General features: G+C 49.4%; 1 protein-coding gene across 1 annotated transcript in view; it reads right to left on the bottom strand.

Moving 5' to 3' along the window:
* Positions 1–17,216, bottom strand: part of MAPRE2 (microtubule associated protein RP/EB family member 2) — a 197,165-nt gene extending 179,949 nt beyond the window's left edge. Inside the window, exon 1 of the mRNA XM_077270453.1 lies at positions 17,063–17,216. The gene's annotated coding sequence lies outside the window, so the exon portion shown is untranslated. The remainder of the gene's footprint in view (positions 1–17,062) is intronic.
* Between the last annotated feature and the right edge of the window lie 1,057 nt (positions 17,217–18,273).

Here is an 18,273-nt window from a genome sequence, read left to right as displayed (position 1 = left end):
TCTGTCTAGATAGGTTATTACAGCCCTCCTCACATCTAAAGTATGGTATTTTTCTTCTTCCTGATTTGTAGGATTATTATAGAAGGTAGGAAGAAGAATTTCCTGAGACCTATGGAATTTGGTACTCATTTTAGGTAAGTAGGAAGGGTCTGTCTTTAGGACAATCCTATCTGGCAATATTGACATAAATGGAGGATCTACTGATAGCGCCTGTATGTCACTTACCCTTCTTGCCGATACTAAGGCAACAAGAAGAGCTGTTTTGAGGGAGACATGTTTAATGTGAGCAGAATGTAGAGGCTCGAACGGGTGATTTGTTAAGGCTTCAAGGACCAGATTAACATCCCAAGGGGGTGAGTTGGGAATATGGACTGGTTCTGCTCTCTGGCAGGCTGAGATGAATCTGGATATCCATCTATCTCCTGCAACATTGTGACTATACAAAGCTCCTAGCGCTGAAACTTGCACTTTCAAGGTGTTAACTGAAAGGCCTAAATCACGTCCTTTTTGGAGAAATTCAAGAATAATAGGGACTGGAATTTCGTTTGACAGGGCTGAGGGATAGAGGCTTAAAAATTTTTTCCATACTTTTACATAGATCGATGTAGTGGATCTTTTTCTACTCAGCAATAGGGTATCAATTACTTTATCAGAGAAGCCCCTTAGTTTTAACAGCTGCCTCTCAAATCCCAGGCTGTCAACCGTAGACCCTTCACATGAGGGTGGTTGAAGGGTCCCTGGAAAAGCAGATCTTGATTCTCTGGGAGAATCCATGGATCCGAGATGGACATGGCTCTGAGCAGGGAAAACCATGGTCTCTTTGGCCAGAATGGAGCGATCAATATCACATTCGCTCTGTCCTCTCTTATCTTCCTGATGACTGTTGGAAGAAGAATCATTGGGGGAAAGGCATATGCTTTCTGAAATGTCCATGGAATCTGGAGGGCGTCGAGAACATCGGGGTTGTCTGTTCGAAACATTGAGGCGAATGTTTTTACTTGCCTGTTGTCTCTTGTGGCAAAGAGATCTATGTCGGGTATACCCCATTTTATAGTTATCATACTGAATATCCGACGATTTAACACCCACTCCCCCTGATGGAGGGTATGACGACTGAGAAAGTCTGCTTTTGCGTTGTCTATCCCCCGGATATGTAGTGCTGATAAGGACAGAAGATGATTTTCGGCTATAGTCAAGATGTTTTCGGCTATAGACATGAGAGTGCCTGATCTCGTTCCGCCTTGATGGTTGACGTAAGCCACCGATGTCATGTTGTCTGAGAGCACCCTGGTATGTGTTCCGTGCAGCTGTGGGAGGAATTCACATAGGGCATGATAGATGGCTTTTAGTTCTTTTTTATTGGAGGAGTCGTCTAATTCCGTAACCGACCACAGCCCCTGGACAACCTGGTTCCCCAAGTGTGCCCCCCAACCATGAGGGCTGGCATCCGTAAAAATTATGTTTGAGGGTTTGACCTCCCAGGGAACCCCACTAACTAGATGATCTGGCTGTAGCCACCAGGTTAGGGATTGGACTACATCATTAGAAAGGGAAATCTTACCGTCTAATCGCCCTTGTAATTTTATCTCCTCATGTAAAATTGTATACTGTAAGCACCTCGAGTGGAACTGGGCCCACGGAACCGCTGGGATACATGACGTGAAGGAGCCAAGCAAGGACATGCCTTCCCGGAGGGAAATTATAGGTTTATCTAGTATGGACTGAACTTTATCCCTAATTGTTATCTGTTTAGATTCTGGGAGGAAACACTTTTGACTTACAGAATCTAATATAATTCCCAAAAATACCTGCCGGGTTGTCGGGATCAGTCTAGATTTTTCCCAATTTATTATCCATCCTAAGTTCTGTAAGGATGAGATCATATGACATAGTCTTTGCTGACATTGCGAGGTGGATTTTCCCACTACTAGCAGGTCGTCTAAGTACGGGATTATGAGTGTGTCTTTTAATCTTAGATAAGACATAACCTCTGACATTAGTTTAGTAAATACCCTTGGAGCAATTGATAGTCCAAAGGGCATTGCTGTGTACTGAAAGTGCCGTATACATCCATTTAATATAACCGCTACGCGGAGAAATTGTTGATGCTCTTTAAAGATTGGTAGATGGTAATACGCATCTTTTAAGTCCAGAACCGCCATAAAGCAATAGGGAAACAGGAGTTTTACGGTGGATCGAATGGATTCCATTTTAAAAGTTTGATTTTCTAGGAAGGTGTTCAGTTTTTTAAGATTTATGATGGTTCTGAATGATCCATCAGGTTTTGTGATTAGAAACAGCGGGGAATAGAACCCTTTCCCTTCCTGAAGAAATGGAACCTCCACCAAAACTCCTTTGGATAGCAGATTCATTACTTCTTGCTGTAATGCCTCCTGTTGAGACTGTGACTTTAAGGAAGTCAATAGAAATGAGTCCGAAGGGACTCGGGCAAATTTTAATTTTAAGCCAGAGGTGACGAGATTATTTGCCCAATTGTTCGAAGTTATTTTCCTCCATTGGTCTGAAAAAGAGGATAATCTACCTCCCACAGGTAGATCTGCTCTAACGGGGCTTGTCTTCAGATTTAAAAGGGCGCTTCCCAAAGAATGCACCTCTTTGTTTTGCGTCTCTAGGGGTCCAGCGATCTTGGTTTTTAAAATCTTTTCTTTTATTAAATATGGGCTTCCGGAACGCTTTCCTATAGAATGGAAGGTAATTATTATTAGGGAAGCCCTTCTTTCTTTCCCCCGCTTTAGTTAGAATCTCGTCCAGTTTGGTACCAAACAGGTACTCACCCTGACATGGGAGGCCACATAACTTAGACTTTGTCTGTGGATCGCCTTTCCAGCCCTTAAGCCATAGGGCTCTGCGTGCCGCGTTTGTGAGACCTGCTGATTTGGCTGCCAAACGTATAGAATCGGCCGATGAATCCGCCAAAAAAGCTGTAGCCCCTCTAATTAAGGGTATAGAAGACAGCAGTTTGTCTCTGGAAAGACCACTTTTAAGGCCTTCCTCTAAGTCACTCAGCCAGACCAACATGGACCTAGCGGTGCATGTAGCAGAGATAGATGGTCTGAAGGCTCCCGTACACGACTCCCAGGCTCTTTTTAGTAGTGAGTCGGCTTTACGGTCTAACGGGTCCTGTAATGAGCCTGAATCCTCCACAGGTAGCAAAGATTTTTTAGATGTAGATGCTACCGCAGCGTCCACTTTTGGCGCTTTTGACCATGTCGAGAACTCTTCATCATTGAAGGGATACCGTCTCTTTGAGGATGGAGGTAACCCCCTTTGGCCCTGGCTTTCCCATTCTTTTTTAACTAAAGATTTTATTGCTGCTATCACCGGAAAAGAAGGCCTTTTCTTTTCCGATAAGCCAGCGAACATAATGTCCTGCTGTGTTCTGGGAATTTTAGAATCTTCGATACCCATCGTATTACACACGGACCTGACAAGGTTGTCAATACTATCCGTGGGAAAGCATGTATCCTGTTCCTCGTCCGAGGAAACATATTCGCAGGAGATGTCAGAGTCCGCTTTCTCCCTATCCGAAGATGGGTCAGATATAGGGGATTCATATCCTTTTTTACTTCTAGTATGTGGCTCTTTATCAGAACCTCGCAAGGCTTGTAACTCTTGCCTTATCATGAGCCTGATGTCCTCAGATTTAACTGAAGCTTCCTCCCGCAAGGTAGAAGCAATACATGATTTGCACAATCTCTTTTTATAACTATCCGGGAGAGGCTGGAGACATAATGCACACTGTTTGTGCTTCGTTTTCTCTGTTTTCTTTCCCTAAGTGTATAAAGGGAAAGGGAACACCAGTCAGCTTATGAGGGTAGAAGCACACTTACCCCAGTGAAGCTTTTACGGTACCGATTGACGAGGAGATTTAGGTGGAGAACCGGATTTCTTCCTGGAGGATCCGCTCTGTTTGGAGCGACTGCTGCTGCCCCGTGTACGTGGGGTAGCCGCGGTGTCTTCTATGGAGAGCATCGCAGGGGTCTGTGACGAATCCATTGTGGACACCGGGCGCTTGTGCCGGCGTCCTTTTACATGGGGGCCGCCATCTTCTTCCGGTTGAACCCGGAAGTGCTAACCACTTCCGGGTCGCGGCCATACTGTGTGCACTCGCGCTGTCACCGGCATCAGCGCGGGTGCCGTCCACCTCCTCCTCCGCCCGGAGTTTCAATTCAGGACTCCCGGGTAAATTGTGGAGCTCCACGCCGCCTGAGCGCTCGCCAAAGCGCAGCGCTTACCTCTCCTCGGCGCTAGGTCCCGCAGACTGCCCGGATGGATTCCCATGAGCCAGGAACCCCTGCAGTTGTGGCCTCATGGCGTCTGCCAGCAGAGGGGGGAACTGAGAAGAGGACCCCCGACGCTGCATCCAGCCCTGGAGCCCTTGCCGTCCTCACAGGTAAACTGCGCAAGCGGCATCCAGGCTAGGCATCCTCTTCTCCGTGGATTCCCGTAGGAACAGGAAACCAAACTGTGGGAGCGAGGGGGACCGCCCCTTTTATCTCTCCGTAGGGTTTCCTGTTCCTAGGGGCGGATCCCCTCTCTCTCAGTGGGTGCTGTCGTGGCGAAGAGAAAATAAAGGAAACCTGTTTTTTTATTATACCTTCTCTAGTGTTTGACGTTTCTTCATCATCGGGCAGCGTGGATGTAGACCACAAATTTTAAATTTTTATTTGTCATTTCTGGTGAAATTACCTGTGAATCTGCGGCAGCCATACAACCCTGGATCAGGTCACCATATATTCATACCAATTCTGATAATCATCCACCGGATAAGACCCTAATTGGCGCCATTTTTTCACATCAGATTTTTATATGGTTATAACTGACACATCTGCAGGCTCCTCTCAACTTCAATCTCACAGGCAGACAGTGGTACAATATTGTTACAACACAGCAGAACTCAAGAGTTACAAAAAAATGTGCTTGCAAGGAGGCAAAGTTCAGTTCTACATGTCTCACACCAGTAAGGCTACGTTCACATTTGCGTTGTGCGCCGCTGCGTCGGCGACGCAACGCACAACGCAAACAAAAACGCAACAAAACGCACGCTAAAACGCTGCGTTTTGCGATGCATGCGTCCTTTTTCGCCAAAAGTTGGACGCAAAAAAAATGCAACTTGCTGCGTTCTCTGTGCCCCAAAAAACGCATGCGTCGCAAAACGCAGCACAACGCATGTCCATGCGCCCCCATGTTAAATATAGGGGCGCATGATGCATGCGGCGACGCTGCGGCGCCGAACCCTAATGTGAACGTAGACTAACACCACCTTTTATTTAAAATAAGCTCTGGATGCAGATTGTCATGCAGATCAGTGTCCGGCCCATAGACTGGAAAGCTCATTTACTTACTAGAAAAAAATATGGATTTCTCTGGAAAATAAACCATCAGATTGCAGGCACCAAGGTATCTTTTAATTCCGCTTCCTATGACCTACATGCCCATACAGATGGCTTAGGAGGGTTGATCCTACCGATTCCCTTTAATGTCTTATGCAGGAAATGTCAATCTCAGGAGGGAGTTTCCAGTGTCCGGTCAAGCCTAGCACTGTGCTACAGTCACTATCAATCACAGTGCAAGAACCTCCCTGTTAGACTGGAATCACACTAGCTATAGCATCTGATGAGAGAGCTTCGGATGCGATATGCTACTGACACTCGGTTCCAGCTCTGCTGTGAGCGTAAGCCGAGTGTCAGTTCACGGTGCTCCGATTTTCTCACATGAGAATCGCAGCACAGGTGCGGAGTAGACAGAGAAAGTAATTTCTCCATCACCTCCATTGCCTGTCTCGGTGTATATCGGACTGCACTGGGATGACAGTCTGATGTTTCACACGTGTCCATAGACTCGTATGGGTGCGAGTGAGCCAAGTCTCGCTGACAATCCCAGCATGCTGCGATTGTTTTCTCATACTGAATCAGCATGAGAAAATAATAGCTGATCTGCACTGCCCCATAATATCCGGCGAAGAAAACAGCCGCCCTCAAACATTTATATTTGCAAAAAAAAGTGTCTATATTTATTGCATGTACAAATAAAATCACCACAGAATATCTAAATGAGTGAAGGCAAGGTTATGTTTCGACCCTACTCGGGTCTTTGTCAAACCTCACTGTAGTAGAGGGGTAGAGATAGCTCGCATGGAGGGTAATGTCCCCGCTGGGGTTCACCCTTGGGTACAGGTGATGTATTGCGATGCCCCATAATATAACATTGGGCAGAGTGCAAAACATCGGATAGCACTCGGCCGTGTTACACGCTCATTTAAGCGAGGCCTTAAGCCATGTTCACTCGTGTTTTTGCTGCATTTTTTTTTTTTTTTTAAAGCAGGCAAAACCTGATCTCTTGGCAGTAAACAAGTTGCTTACAAAAAGCAGGAACCAAAAGTTCAGCTTCGCTTCCACCATACAAGAAATTTGATAATCTTTTTCCACTAAATAATTTTATGTCTGAAAAAATAGCGACTATTCTGAACAAAAAAGTTCATATGAGTACATGAAACATTACACATTTAGAAATGTAACAGCAGAGGGAGTTGAATTGGTTGGGAATAGTTTACTTAAGATATTGGCAGAGCATTGAGTTTGTAGGACACCATTTACTACCGTACTTTCACACTTTGGTCAGCCCTCGAGTTGGTCAGGTATCATTCAATTTCACACCTGTGTTTTCGTTACACATATCAAATCATTTAATTAAGACCAAGACGACCTGGTGTAAACTTGGTAAAAAACAAATGTGTTTCACATACTGCTGTATGTGCTTTTATTTCACTAAAAAAAAAGCAGAAAAACACCTGATTGCTGCGTTTTTGCCCTTACCGATTACTTTCTCTAGGTGAAAAACCGCTGAAATGGTGCTGAAAGAAGTGACATGCTACAATTTTAAAAAATGCAGCAGATTTCCAATTCAGTCAGGAAAAAAAAAAAAATGTGTGCATGAGATTTCTGAAATTTCATAGCTTTTGCTGGTACTGTAAAACGCAGCTTTTAATTTGCATTAAAAAAAAAAAAACGCAGTGTGTGAACATAGCCTTATAGTGACATTGCATGAATTGAGGAGACTAAGGCAGCATAGTACATGAGAGCTTTGAAAGCCCTTTTAAATTGGCACTCTCCACTGGTCCTGCAGGCTGTTAACCTTGTACAGCACTTTGAGTCTCAGGAAGGCTGTTGTGGGTGTATATAGGCAAGCTAGGAGTGTAGGCATTATGCAGATGAATGATCTGGGTAGGAGTGGCAGGTGGGCACTGCATGATGGAGCTAGGAGTAGAGGTAATAGGGCTGCCTGTTAGGCAACTGCTATAGTGGTGTCTTCAGAGGACTAAAGGTACCTTCACACGAAACGACTTTGTAACGATATCGCTAGCGATCCGTGACGTTGCAGCGTCCTCGCTAGCGATATCGTTTAGTTTGACACGCAGCAGCGATCAGGATCCTGCTGTGATGTCGCTGAATAAAGTCCAGAACTTTATTTGGTCGTCCGATCGCATTGTATCGTTGTGTTTGAAAGCAAAAGCAACGATACCAGCGATGTTTTACACTGGTAACCAGGGTAAACATCGGGTTACCAAGCGCAGGGCCGCGCTTAGTAACCCGATGTTTACCCTGGTTACCAGCGTAAAAGTAAAAAAAACACACAGTACATACTCACCTGCGCGTCCCCCAGCGTCTGCTTCTTGACACTGAGCGCCGGCCCGAAAGTGAAAGCACAACGGTGACGTCACCGCTGTGCTGTTAGGGCCGGAGCTCAGTCAGTGTCAGGAAGCAGACGCTGGGGGACGCGCAGGTGAGTATGTACTGTTTGTTTTTTTTACTTTTACGCTGGTAACCAGGGTAAACATCGGGTTACTAAGCGCGGCCCTGCGCTTAGCAACCCGATGTTTACCCTGGTTACCCGGGGACCTCGGCATCGTTGGTCGCTGGAGAGCGGTCTGTGTGACAGCTCCCCAGCGATCAAACAGCGACGCTGCAGCGATCGCCATCGTTGTCGCTATCGCTGCAGCGTCGCTTCGTGTGAAGGTACCTTAAGAAGGGACTGAAAAACAGTCTTAAAAAATGTATGTCATAGTCAAAATGAGCCTGGAAACCTGTTTTAAAAATCACATGGTCTTTCAAAAACCCAGAAACTAAGCCTTTAAGAGCTTACATAGACTGAAGTCACTTCTAACAAAAAGGGATTGTCCAAGGCATACCATCCCTGTGCTTCCTGTTATACAGAAAAGTCTACAATATCTTTTTTCTAAATCAGTTACATTAGTGATTTTTGCTCTCAGTAGCAGCATTGAACAGCCATAACGCATGCTGTCCCCTAGGTTTCCATCACCAGCGCTGGATACTCACATTGCATTCTCCAGTGCTGGAGATGGAAGCCTGGGACACCGCATGGACCACCCGTAGTTAGGCTATTTAGGGCAAAAGTGTTTTAGAAAACCTCTTGCAATAGTAAGAAATAACTGTTTTCCTCCATAACTAAAGCCAGAAAATACTTTCCCCATCAGATGAAACCCCTCAATTTGAAATGTAAGGAGGAAAAAAACAGTTTCTACACCGTTTATTGTCAATGTGCAAATGCAGAATGAAGGAACAATTCCTTTGTTTTCCCCATTTTGCTTAATTCTGCAATTCAACCAGATAGATGCATAAAGAATCCTTGTGTGCGTGTCCCCGGAGCTCAGCCATGTTCTGCTATCTTGCGCACGGCTGTAAGGCTTCTTTCACACTAGCGTCGTACTCGGCCCGTCGCAGTGCGTCGGGCCGACGTACCGACGCTAGCAGTGAATGCGCCGCACAACGGGGGCAGCGGATGCATTTTTCCAGCGCATCCGCCGCCCCATTGTGAGGTGCGGGGAGGAGGGGGCGGAGTTCCGGCCGCGCATGTGCGGTCGGAAATGGCGGTCCGTCGGCAGCAAAAAACGTTACATGTAACTTTTTTTGCAGCCGACGGTCCGCCACAACACGGCGCAACCGTCGCACGACGGTTGCGACGTGTCGCAATGCGACGCTAATGCAAATCAATGGGGAAAAAACGCATCCTGCAAGCACTTTTGCAGGATGCGTTTTTTCAACCAAACGACGCATAGCGACGTGCAGTGCACGACGCTAGTGTGAAAGTAGCCTTTGACAACTGGCTGCAGCAGATGCCTCTCTACCCTGTGTACAGGATTTCTACAAGACTGTTTGCTTTAGGAACATACAGAAAACCCTGAAGGCCGAGCATGCTGGGATGCTAACAGAAAGTCTTCGGCATGGTCGGAAAACATGTTTGAGTCCCCGCTCCTGCATATCTCGCGGCTGTTGGACAGCCACAACACATGCAGGGATTGGCTAACAAAGAGGCCATCTCTACATGTGTTGTGGCTGTTAAACAGCCGCGAGACACGCCGGTGGGGGGACTTAAACATTTTTTGAGCACGCCGAAGTCACTCGGCTTGCACACAAGCATGCGCGAATAACACCTTATAAGAGCACGTTCCCTCATCACTACTGACAAAAATGTGAGCAAGATTTTCAGCTGTTTACTTCCATCATTCATTTCTAGGTTTAGTGTCTGTGTAAATGGGATCCATGACATTACATTTTCTCTAGTGTATTTATACTAAATCTGCAAAAGAAACAGCAGCATACAAACTGAAGAGGAAAGATTAGCTTTTCAATCAAGGAAGCATAAAGGAAAGTCATTAGGACTTTTCTCTGTAGGAGACTAAATCCTATGAAAGGTCTTTAACTTATCGGTTTGACAAATATAACAATGGACAACACATTTCATAAAACGGTTTCTTTATCATAAGCCTTAAAGACTACAGCCCAACTGTACATAGTCAGTGTGGACACAACTTAGTGCAGTTATGAAGTTTTTGCAAGAGAAAGTTATAAAAGGAAAGTTTTACATTTCTTTGTAGATCCAATAACTGTTTTTGTTTTTTTGTGGTGCGAGACTAAAAAGACAAGGCTCTTAGGCGCTGTTCACAGTGTGCTTCTGCTATGTTTTTATGCCAGTCTGAAACACAGACACATTCAGGAAAAAACAAATAAAAAGCTGAGTCTAAACTTTGTGTTATTGGAGTCTATGGTCCCATCTCGGATTTGTCCTATTCCCATTTTAGTCGGATCGCCTAAAGAACTGGAGAAACGCAGTGTGAATAGGGCCTTAGGGTTTGGAGGATTCCTTCAAGTGTGAAGTGCAATGACTTCTGTTACATGAATGCAACGAGCATCGCCACACAGCAGATATTTAAGAAGGACGTTCATTAAAACAGAGAACTGTGTAAGAGAAGAATAACTTACACTTATAAATCTATATTGGAAATATAAGCTTACATTCATACTCTATTTCCATCTGTCACTTATGGAAGGTAAAATAATGACGAGATCAGACTATAAACCTTTGTTTGGTGTCTGTAACCATGGATACACATGGGTGTGGAGGAGAGCTTCATACCCGAAAATGGTCAGATTTTTAGTTAAGGCTAGTTACAATATTTTTATATTTCCTTAATTTTAAATGCATTGTAGCAATATAAAATCAGGGTTTAGAAGGTGGGCATACCTCTTAACCCCCTGATGACTGCTCTATAGTGGTTTGATGGCTGACTTTCAGTGATCTTCTAATTAGGTTTTTATGTTGCTGCTTCAGGAAATTATAGCTGTGTGCTGTAGAACCTGAGGCCCAGGCTTGCTAACAGCCTTAGTATCATGCCCTGACTGACCAGTCACTGACCCGAGGAGTGATGTTTGCATTTGCACAATGTTACAGCTGAAGTCAGTGATAGACTGCAGCAGTTAGATGACTGATGGATGGAAAGTCATCACTTCTGGCACCAACAGGGGAGAGGGGGTGCAACAGAATGCTTCTGAAATGACAGACAATCGAGAGGGTGTTTTTCCTTTCTTTATTTTAAAAGGGAACCTGTCACCAGGTTTGTCCCATATGAGATAAGGCCACCACCTTTCAGCGCTGATACTCAGCATTCTAATATGCTGTATATATGTCCCCAATCCGGCCTGCAACAAAAGAAACACAGCTTCTATTATACTCACCTGTGGAGTGGGGCAGTATGGCCCGATGAGTGCCGCTGTCTTGGTCTGGCGCCTCCGTTCTTCTTTTGATGCCATCCTCTTTCCGTGCTTCGTGTGGATGGCGCATCCTACGTTATCCACAGTGTCCCGGTATCACGCTCCTGTGCAGGCGTACTTCTCTGCCCTGAACAAGGCACAGCTAAGTACTGCAGTGCGGAGGCACTGGGAAAGGTCAAAGATCCCTGGTGCATGTGCACTGCAGTAGTTTATTTTGCCTGAGTCAGGGCAGAGAGAAGTGTGCCTGCGCAGGAGTGCGATGCCAGGGAGACTAAGTGGATAATGTGGGATGCACCATCCACACGAAGAAGGACGGCATCAAAATAAGAAGGCGCCAGACCAAGACAGTGACGCCCATTGGACTGGACTGACCAGTAGGCAAGTATAATAAAAGGTGTTTTTCGTTTGTTGCACGCCGAATTGAGGGCATATATACAGCATATTAGAATGATATAAATAAAGGCTGAAACACCTTTGTTGAGGGCAGAGCAAAATACCGCAGTGGGCAGGCGCCGGGAAAGGTCAGAAGCCCGGCGCTTGCACACTGCAGTACTTTGCCCTCAACAGGGCAGACAAAGTACGCCTGCGCCGGAGCCACAGCGTGAAGACAAGAAGAGGACGTCATCCTGTGAAGATGGGAGGCCCCGGACCGCGACGACCATCGGATTGGACCCCCCCCCAGGTTACATTGGGGGCTTATCTACAGCATTACAGAATACTGTAGATAAGCCCCTGATGCCGGTGGGCTTAGCTCACCTTCGATTTTGGGGGTGACAGGCTCCCTTTAATAATAAAATGAGAATTGCTTGAGTCCAGTTCTTATTTCAAGATTAAATAACCTTTAGGACACAGATTTTCAAAATAATTCCTCCAGCCTCATCAGATATTACAAATATTTTTAATAATGTATTGTGACAGGTTAGGGGATAAGCTCAAACGGGCACTTTAGCGCACTTCAAAGTCAACAACAAAAAAGTCTGATCCAACTGGCTACAATCAGTTTTGTTGGCTTCATATATAATTCAGCAAAAGCAAAAACATAAATTTTACAAATTCTAGGTCGTCTGGCCGCTAACTATGCATGAAAGTCCAGACTCAAAAGAGCTGGGCCTAGTGTACAGCATCCCAAACAAACAATTGTTTTTCGCACAAAGCAAACTTCCGAGGAGTAGAAAGAGTCAGCAGCTTGTGGACTCTCTACCTTTCATTCTATACCTGAGTATTGCAGGCGATTAGTCATAATTATCCTGAAAACCAGGAGTGGCTCAATGGAGCAGAGAAAATACACAGTTCCTTGCTACAAAACTCCCTGGCTGGTTTATTGACTCAGTATTAGACAGGAACCTTCTTAAAATGTACATATCATCACACACTTTTCTCCTGGTCCTAGTTTGTATAGTTAACATCTGTGATTGTGAACAGTTATGCACTAATGAGTTAGTAACACATTAATGAGAATGGCCATGACGCTTATGATTGTTGAGGCCTAGGTGCGGAGGCTCATCATCTCATTAAGCTGAGAAATGAATGGTCCCAGTAGAGGTTAGACAGATGGAAGCCGACCATGCCAACATGTCCACTCATGCTCATATACATGCCTGTGGTTGTCATCTCCTCAGATATGTCCGTCTGTACTGTATTCCCTGTGGTATATCAGTTCTCAGTAGCGGTTCTGTACTTGTCTGACACTATCTAATGAAGGTCGACTTTGGAACTAGTGCCTAAACCTTTATCAAATACTGTGTGACTAGACCTAAGGATATGTGCACACTGAGGCTTTTTTGGAGCGGGTCTTCTGCTGTAAGAAAAATTCTTCTCATTCATTTTGTATAGTAAAGTTACTTTACTGGTTATATGTTCAGTCATTTGAGCATTTTTTTTCTGCTTCAGGTTTTGAAAAACTGCAGTGGGGGAAAAAAAAGTGCATCTTACTTCTCTGAAGCATCTCCTGATGGAGTCCTCTCCAAACTAGGCACTGTTCAATCTAGAGGCTAAAAAAAAACATGCAGAAGGAAAAACAAAAGTCTCCAGGAACGCTTGAAAAAGTTTGCAAAATCCCCTTTAGGAAATTAAAAACTTTCCCAAAACCTCCCGAAAGAAGGAGCATTTCCTGAATCAGTTTCCACTGGAAAACATGCAGTTTTTGACCACCTAAAACAAAACCTGCATGTGCACACAGTCTAAGAGACACAAAGTCACGAGAAAAGGATGATCCAGCATTGTTATTTGAAGAGTAATCCAAGACAGACTTGTCAGGACTGACGGACCCTCTTTAAAATGAATGCGCAGACACGTCTACGCCTTTCAAGGTGAGGATCCCAGCTACCACAGCCCACTAGTGAAAAGTTTAATTGACGTGTAAATACATTCTAGTGTGGGGAAAGCTCATCATTTTCATATTCCTATTAGATGACACAGCGGGGAATAAATGGGCATAGACAAGCATTAAGCAATCTGACAGTACATGTCACTGCTATTTGCAGATGTGGGCACTGTACAGGAGGCTGTACATGTATTTACTCAGCTTGTTGCTTATATTTGCTCTAACATCCTGTAAAGAGTTAGTTTGCTAATATTAGGTCTCATTAACCAGTTACGTCCCTAAAAACCCAAGCCTACAGATTACCACCACGCACACAATATACTGCGACGATTCTGTAGACCGTGCTGCTAGAAGTGCTGTTAAGTAATAACCGTGTTCTTCCTGCATCGTAATTTATGGAAGTATTGAGGGCCGTACTTTGCACAAACAGGATTTCTCTTTAGTGCAAGTCATTCCCTAGAGAATGAAGCTGCTTTAGCTAAAAGCAATAGTGCCGTCCTTTAGCTGCTCCGACATCTCCGCTGTAACCATATAGTCATTCTTTGTAATGTCACAGGAGTGCACCAACACCAGGCCTCCCCCACAATCAATCCCTAATGTATGCGCTGAATCAATGATTAGGCACATTAGTGGCTCGGCTGGGGGATGGATCTCTGGGGGTAACAGCGAGAGGGGCTGGAAAGCACTTCAATAACTCTAATTATTAATACACAATAGAGAAGCTAGAACAGCGCGGGCCACAGAGAGCCCGGAGGTTAACCAGCTGCCGTCCTCATGAGGAGGTCACAATGGTCCCCATTAATGTGTATTCCTCACCAAAGGGAGCCGGAAAGGGCGAGCCTCTGTGGGAAAACAGGGACTTTATAAACTCCAGTACTTGTGTAACTGGTGGACAGTATGTGGTTAGAGAGGAGTGGGCAGTAATGCCATGCGTGGCAGGTGTGGGCACAGCGATGCCAAGCCTAGGATGGATGACCACAACTGACCTGCTCCGGGTGACAGCACCCTGCTCCGGGAGGCTGACTGCTCCGGGAGGCTGACCGCAACCTGCTCCGGGTGACAGCACCCTGCTCTGGGAGGCTGCCCCGCTCCGGGTGACAGCACCCTGCCCCGCTCTGCGTAACAGGACCCTGCTCCGGGACGCTGCCCCGCTCCGGGTAACAGGACCCTGCTCCGGGAGGCTGCCCCGCTCCGGGTAACAGGACCCTGCTCCGGGAGGCTGCCCCGCTCCGGGTAACAGGACCCTGCTCCGGGAGGCTGCCCCGCTCCGGGTAACAGGACCCTGCTCCGGGAGGCTGCCCCGCTCCGGGTAACAGGACCCTGCTCCGGGAGGCTGCCCCGCTCCGGGTAACAGGACCCTGCTCCGGGAGGCTGCCCCGCTCCGGGTAACAGGACCCTGCTCCGGGAGGCTGCCCCGCTCCGGGTAACAGGACCCTGCTCCGGGAGGCTGCCCCGCTCCGGGTAACAGGACCCTGCTCCGGGAGGCTGCCCCGCTCCGGGTAACAGGACCCTGCTCCGGGAGGCTGCCCCGCTCCGGGTAACAGGACCCTGCTCTGGGAGGCAGCCTCGTTCTGCGTAACAGGACCCTGCTCTGGGAGGCTGCCCCTGCTCCGGGTGACAGGACCCTGCTCTGGGAGGCTGCCCCGCTCCGGGTAACAGGACCCTGCTCTGGGAGGCTGCCCCGCTCTGGGTAACAGGACCCTGCTCTGGGAGGCTGCCCCGCTCCGGGTAACAGGACCCTGCTCTGGGAGGCTGCCCCGCTCCGGGTAACAGGACCCTGCTCTGGGAGGCTGCCCCGCTCCGGGTAACAGGACCCTGCTCTGGGAGGCTGCCCCGCTCCGGGTAACAGGACCCTGCTCTGGGAGGCTGCCCCGCTCCGGGTAACAGGACCCTGCTCTGGGAGGCTGCCCCGCTCCGGGTAACAGGACCCTGCTCTGGGAGGCTGCCCCGCTCCGGGAGGCTGCCCCGCTCCGGGTAACAGGACCCTGCTCTGGGAGGCTGCCTCGTTCTGCGTAACAGGACCCTGCTCTGGGAGGCTGCCCTGCTCCGGGTGACAGGACCCTGCTCTGGGAGGCTGCCCCTGCTCCGGGTAACAGGACCCTGCTCTGGGAGGCTGCCCCGCTCCGGGTAACAGGACCCTGCTCTGGGAGGCTGCCCAGCTCCGGGTAACAGGACCCTGCTCTGGGAGGCTGCCTCGTTCTGCGTAACAGGACCCTGCTCTGGGAGGCTGCCCCTGCTCCGGGTGACAGGACCCTGCTCTGGGAGGCTGCCCCGCTCCGGGAGGCTGCCCCGCTCCGGGTAACAGGACCCTGCTCTGGGAGGCTGCCTCGTTCTGCGTAACAGGACCCTGCTCTGGGAGGCTGCCCTGCTCCGGGTGACAGGACCCTGCTCTGGGAGGCTGCCCCGCTCCGGGTAACAGGACCCTGCTCTGGGAGGCTGCCCCGCTCCGGGTAACAGGACCCTGCTCTGGGAGGCTGCCTCGTTCTGCGTAACAGGACCCTGCTCTGGGAGGCTGCCCCTGCTCCGGGTGACAGGACCCTGCTCTGGGAGGCTGCCCCTGCTCCGGGTGACAGGACCCTGCTCTGAGAGGCTGCCCCTGCTCCGGGTGACAGGACCCTGCTCTGGGAGGCTGCCCCTGCTCCGGGTGACAGGACCCTGCTCTGGGAGGCTGCCCCTGCTCCGGGTGACAGGACCCTGCTCTGGGAGGCTGCCCCTGCTCCGGGTGACAGGACCCTGCTCTGGGAGGCTGCCCTGCTCCGGGTGACAGGACCCTGCTCTGGGAGGCTGCCCCGCTCCGGGTAACAGGACCCTGCTCTGGGAGGCTGCCCCGCTCCGGGTAACAGGACCCTGCTCTGGGAGGCTGCCTCGTTCTGCGTAACAGGACCCTGCTCTGGGAGGCTGCCCCTGCTCCGGGTGACAGGACCCTGCTCTGGGAGGCTGCCCCTGCTCCGGGTGACAGGACCCTGCTCTGAGAGGCTGCCCCTGCTCCGGGTGACAGGACCCTGCTCTGGGAGGCTGCCCCTGCTCCGGGTGACAGGACCCTGCTCTGGGAGGCTGCCCCTGCTCCGGGTGACAGGACCCTGCTCTGGGAGGCTGCCCCTGCTCCGGGTGACAGGACCCTGCTCTGGGAGGCTGCCCCTGCTCCGGGTGACAGGACCCTGCTCTGGGAGGCTGCCCCTGCTCCGGGTGACAGGACCCTGCTCTGGGAGGCTGCCCCTGCTCCGGGTGACAGGACCCTGCTCCGGGTGACAGCCCTCCTGTGGGAGGCAGACCTGCTGTGGTGACACTTCCTAGTCATGTGTCAGGCAGGCAGCAGAAGCGATCCTGCGCCCGTACAGACCAGTCACTTCTAGAGTGCTGCCCAGCTGTATGGCCATGCGGGCAGACCCACGCATACTGTGTACAGCGGTGAGCAGGAGTCCGGTGCCAGAGTGGGTGGGTGGGTGGGTGGGTGGGTGGGTGGTTGTGGTGTGACGCTCACAGACAGATACCTACACCCATCCATATCTCCTGAGCCGACAGCCGGTAACACATGTGCACGGGTGCAGACAGATCCACGGGTGGAGGAGCACAGGTACACGCATGACAGGTGTAAGCAGCACACTGGCCGCACATCAGCACTTTACAGCTGCGACTGCACTTGACTCACCTGCTGCTGCAGTTGCGCCTCACCCGGACTCGAACTCGGTGACAGCTGCTGCCGGCTCCTCCGCTTTGTTGTTTCCCCTCCCTCTGTCAAGCTTCGGCGACACGCCCAGCCTACCCAGCCCTTCTGTTAGTCACGTGACCTTCAAGGACACGCCCACTCGCCTCACACCGCTGGAAGTCTGGGGAAGCCGTCTGTTGTGGGCGTGGCCAACAGGGTGCGTGACGTGTCCGTTGAGTTTCCCGACTGCAGGGTGACAGGCTGTGGTGCGTCAGATGCACGCACGTCGGTGCAGATTCAAGAGAGCAGAGCCGCTACCTGGCTGTGCTTCCATAGAAACATGCATCCCTCAGCGGCACAGATATGTGCAGAGTGCCGGAGCTGGGGGCCGTGCGTTACCCTAATAAGCCGTGCTTCCCCCTGAGGGGCCATATGTTAGGCTACTTTCACACTAGCGTCGGGAACAACCCGTCGCTGTGCGTCGGGCCGACGTTCCCGACGCTAGCGTGGTCTCCGCCGCACAACGGGGGCAGCGGATGCATTTTTCCCACGCATCCGCTGCCCCATTGTGAGGTGCGGGGAGGTGGGGGCGGAGTTCCGGCCGCGCATGCGCGGTCGGAAAAAGCGGACCGTCGAGAGCAAAAAACGTTACATGTAACGTTTTTTTTTCCCGACGATCCGCTACCACACGCCCAAGCGTCGCAAAACAGACGCAACGTTTTGCAATGCGTCGCAAATGCGTCGCTAATGTTAGTCTATGACGAAAAAACGTATCCAGCAAGAACTTTTGCTGGATGCGTATTTTCGGCAAAACGACGCATTTGCGACGTATTGCAGTTAACGCTAGTGTGAAAGTAGCCTTACCCTGAGGGGTAGTGCGTTACCCTGAGGGGCCGTATGTTACCCTGAGGGGCAGTGTGTTACCCTGAGGGGCAGTGCTTCCCCCTGAGGGGCCGTATGTTACCCTGAGGCCGGGGTCACACTAGACCGTAATACGGACGAGTGCTATGCGATAAAAAATCGCATAGCACTCGTCCCAATGTTAATCTATGGTGCAGCTCCCATCATCCGATATTTTCTCCACCGTATTTCGGATCCGAGGGAACTCGCAGCAGGCTGCGATTGTCAGCGTATCTCGGCCGAGACTCGCCAATGCAAGTCTATGGGTGCGAGAAAAATACGAATTCCACACGGTCCAGCAGTGTGACTTGCGA

Source organism: Ranitomeya variabilis, chromosome 6 (genome assembly GCF_051348905.1).
Source record: "Ranitomeya variabilis isolate aRanVar5 chromosome 6, aRanVar5.hap1, whole genome shotgun sequence".
NCBI lineage: Eukaryota > Metazoa > Chordata > Amphibia > Anura > Dendrobatidae > Ranitomeya > Ranitomeya variabilis.
This window is presented reverse-complemented; position numbering and strand designations above follow the sequence as displayed.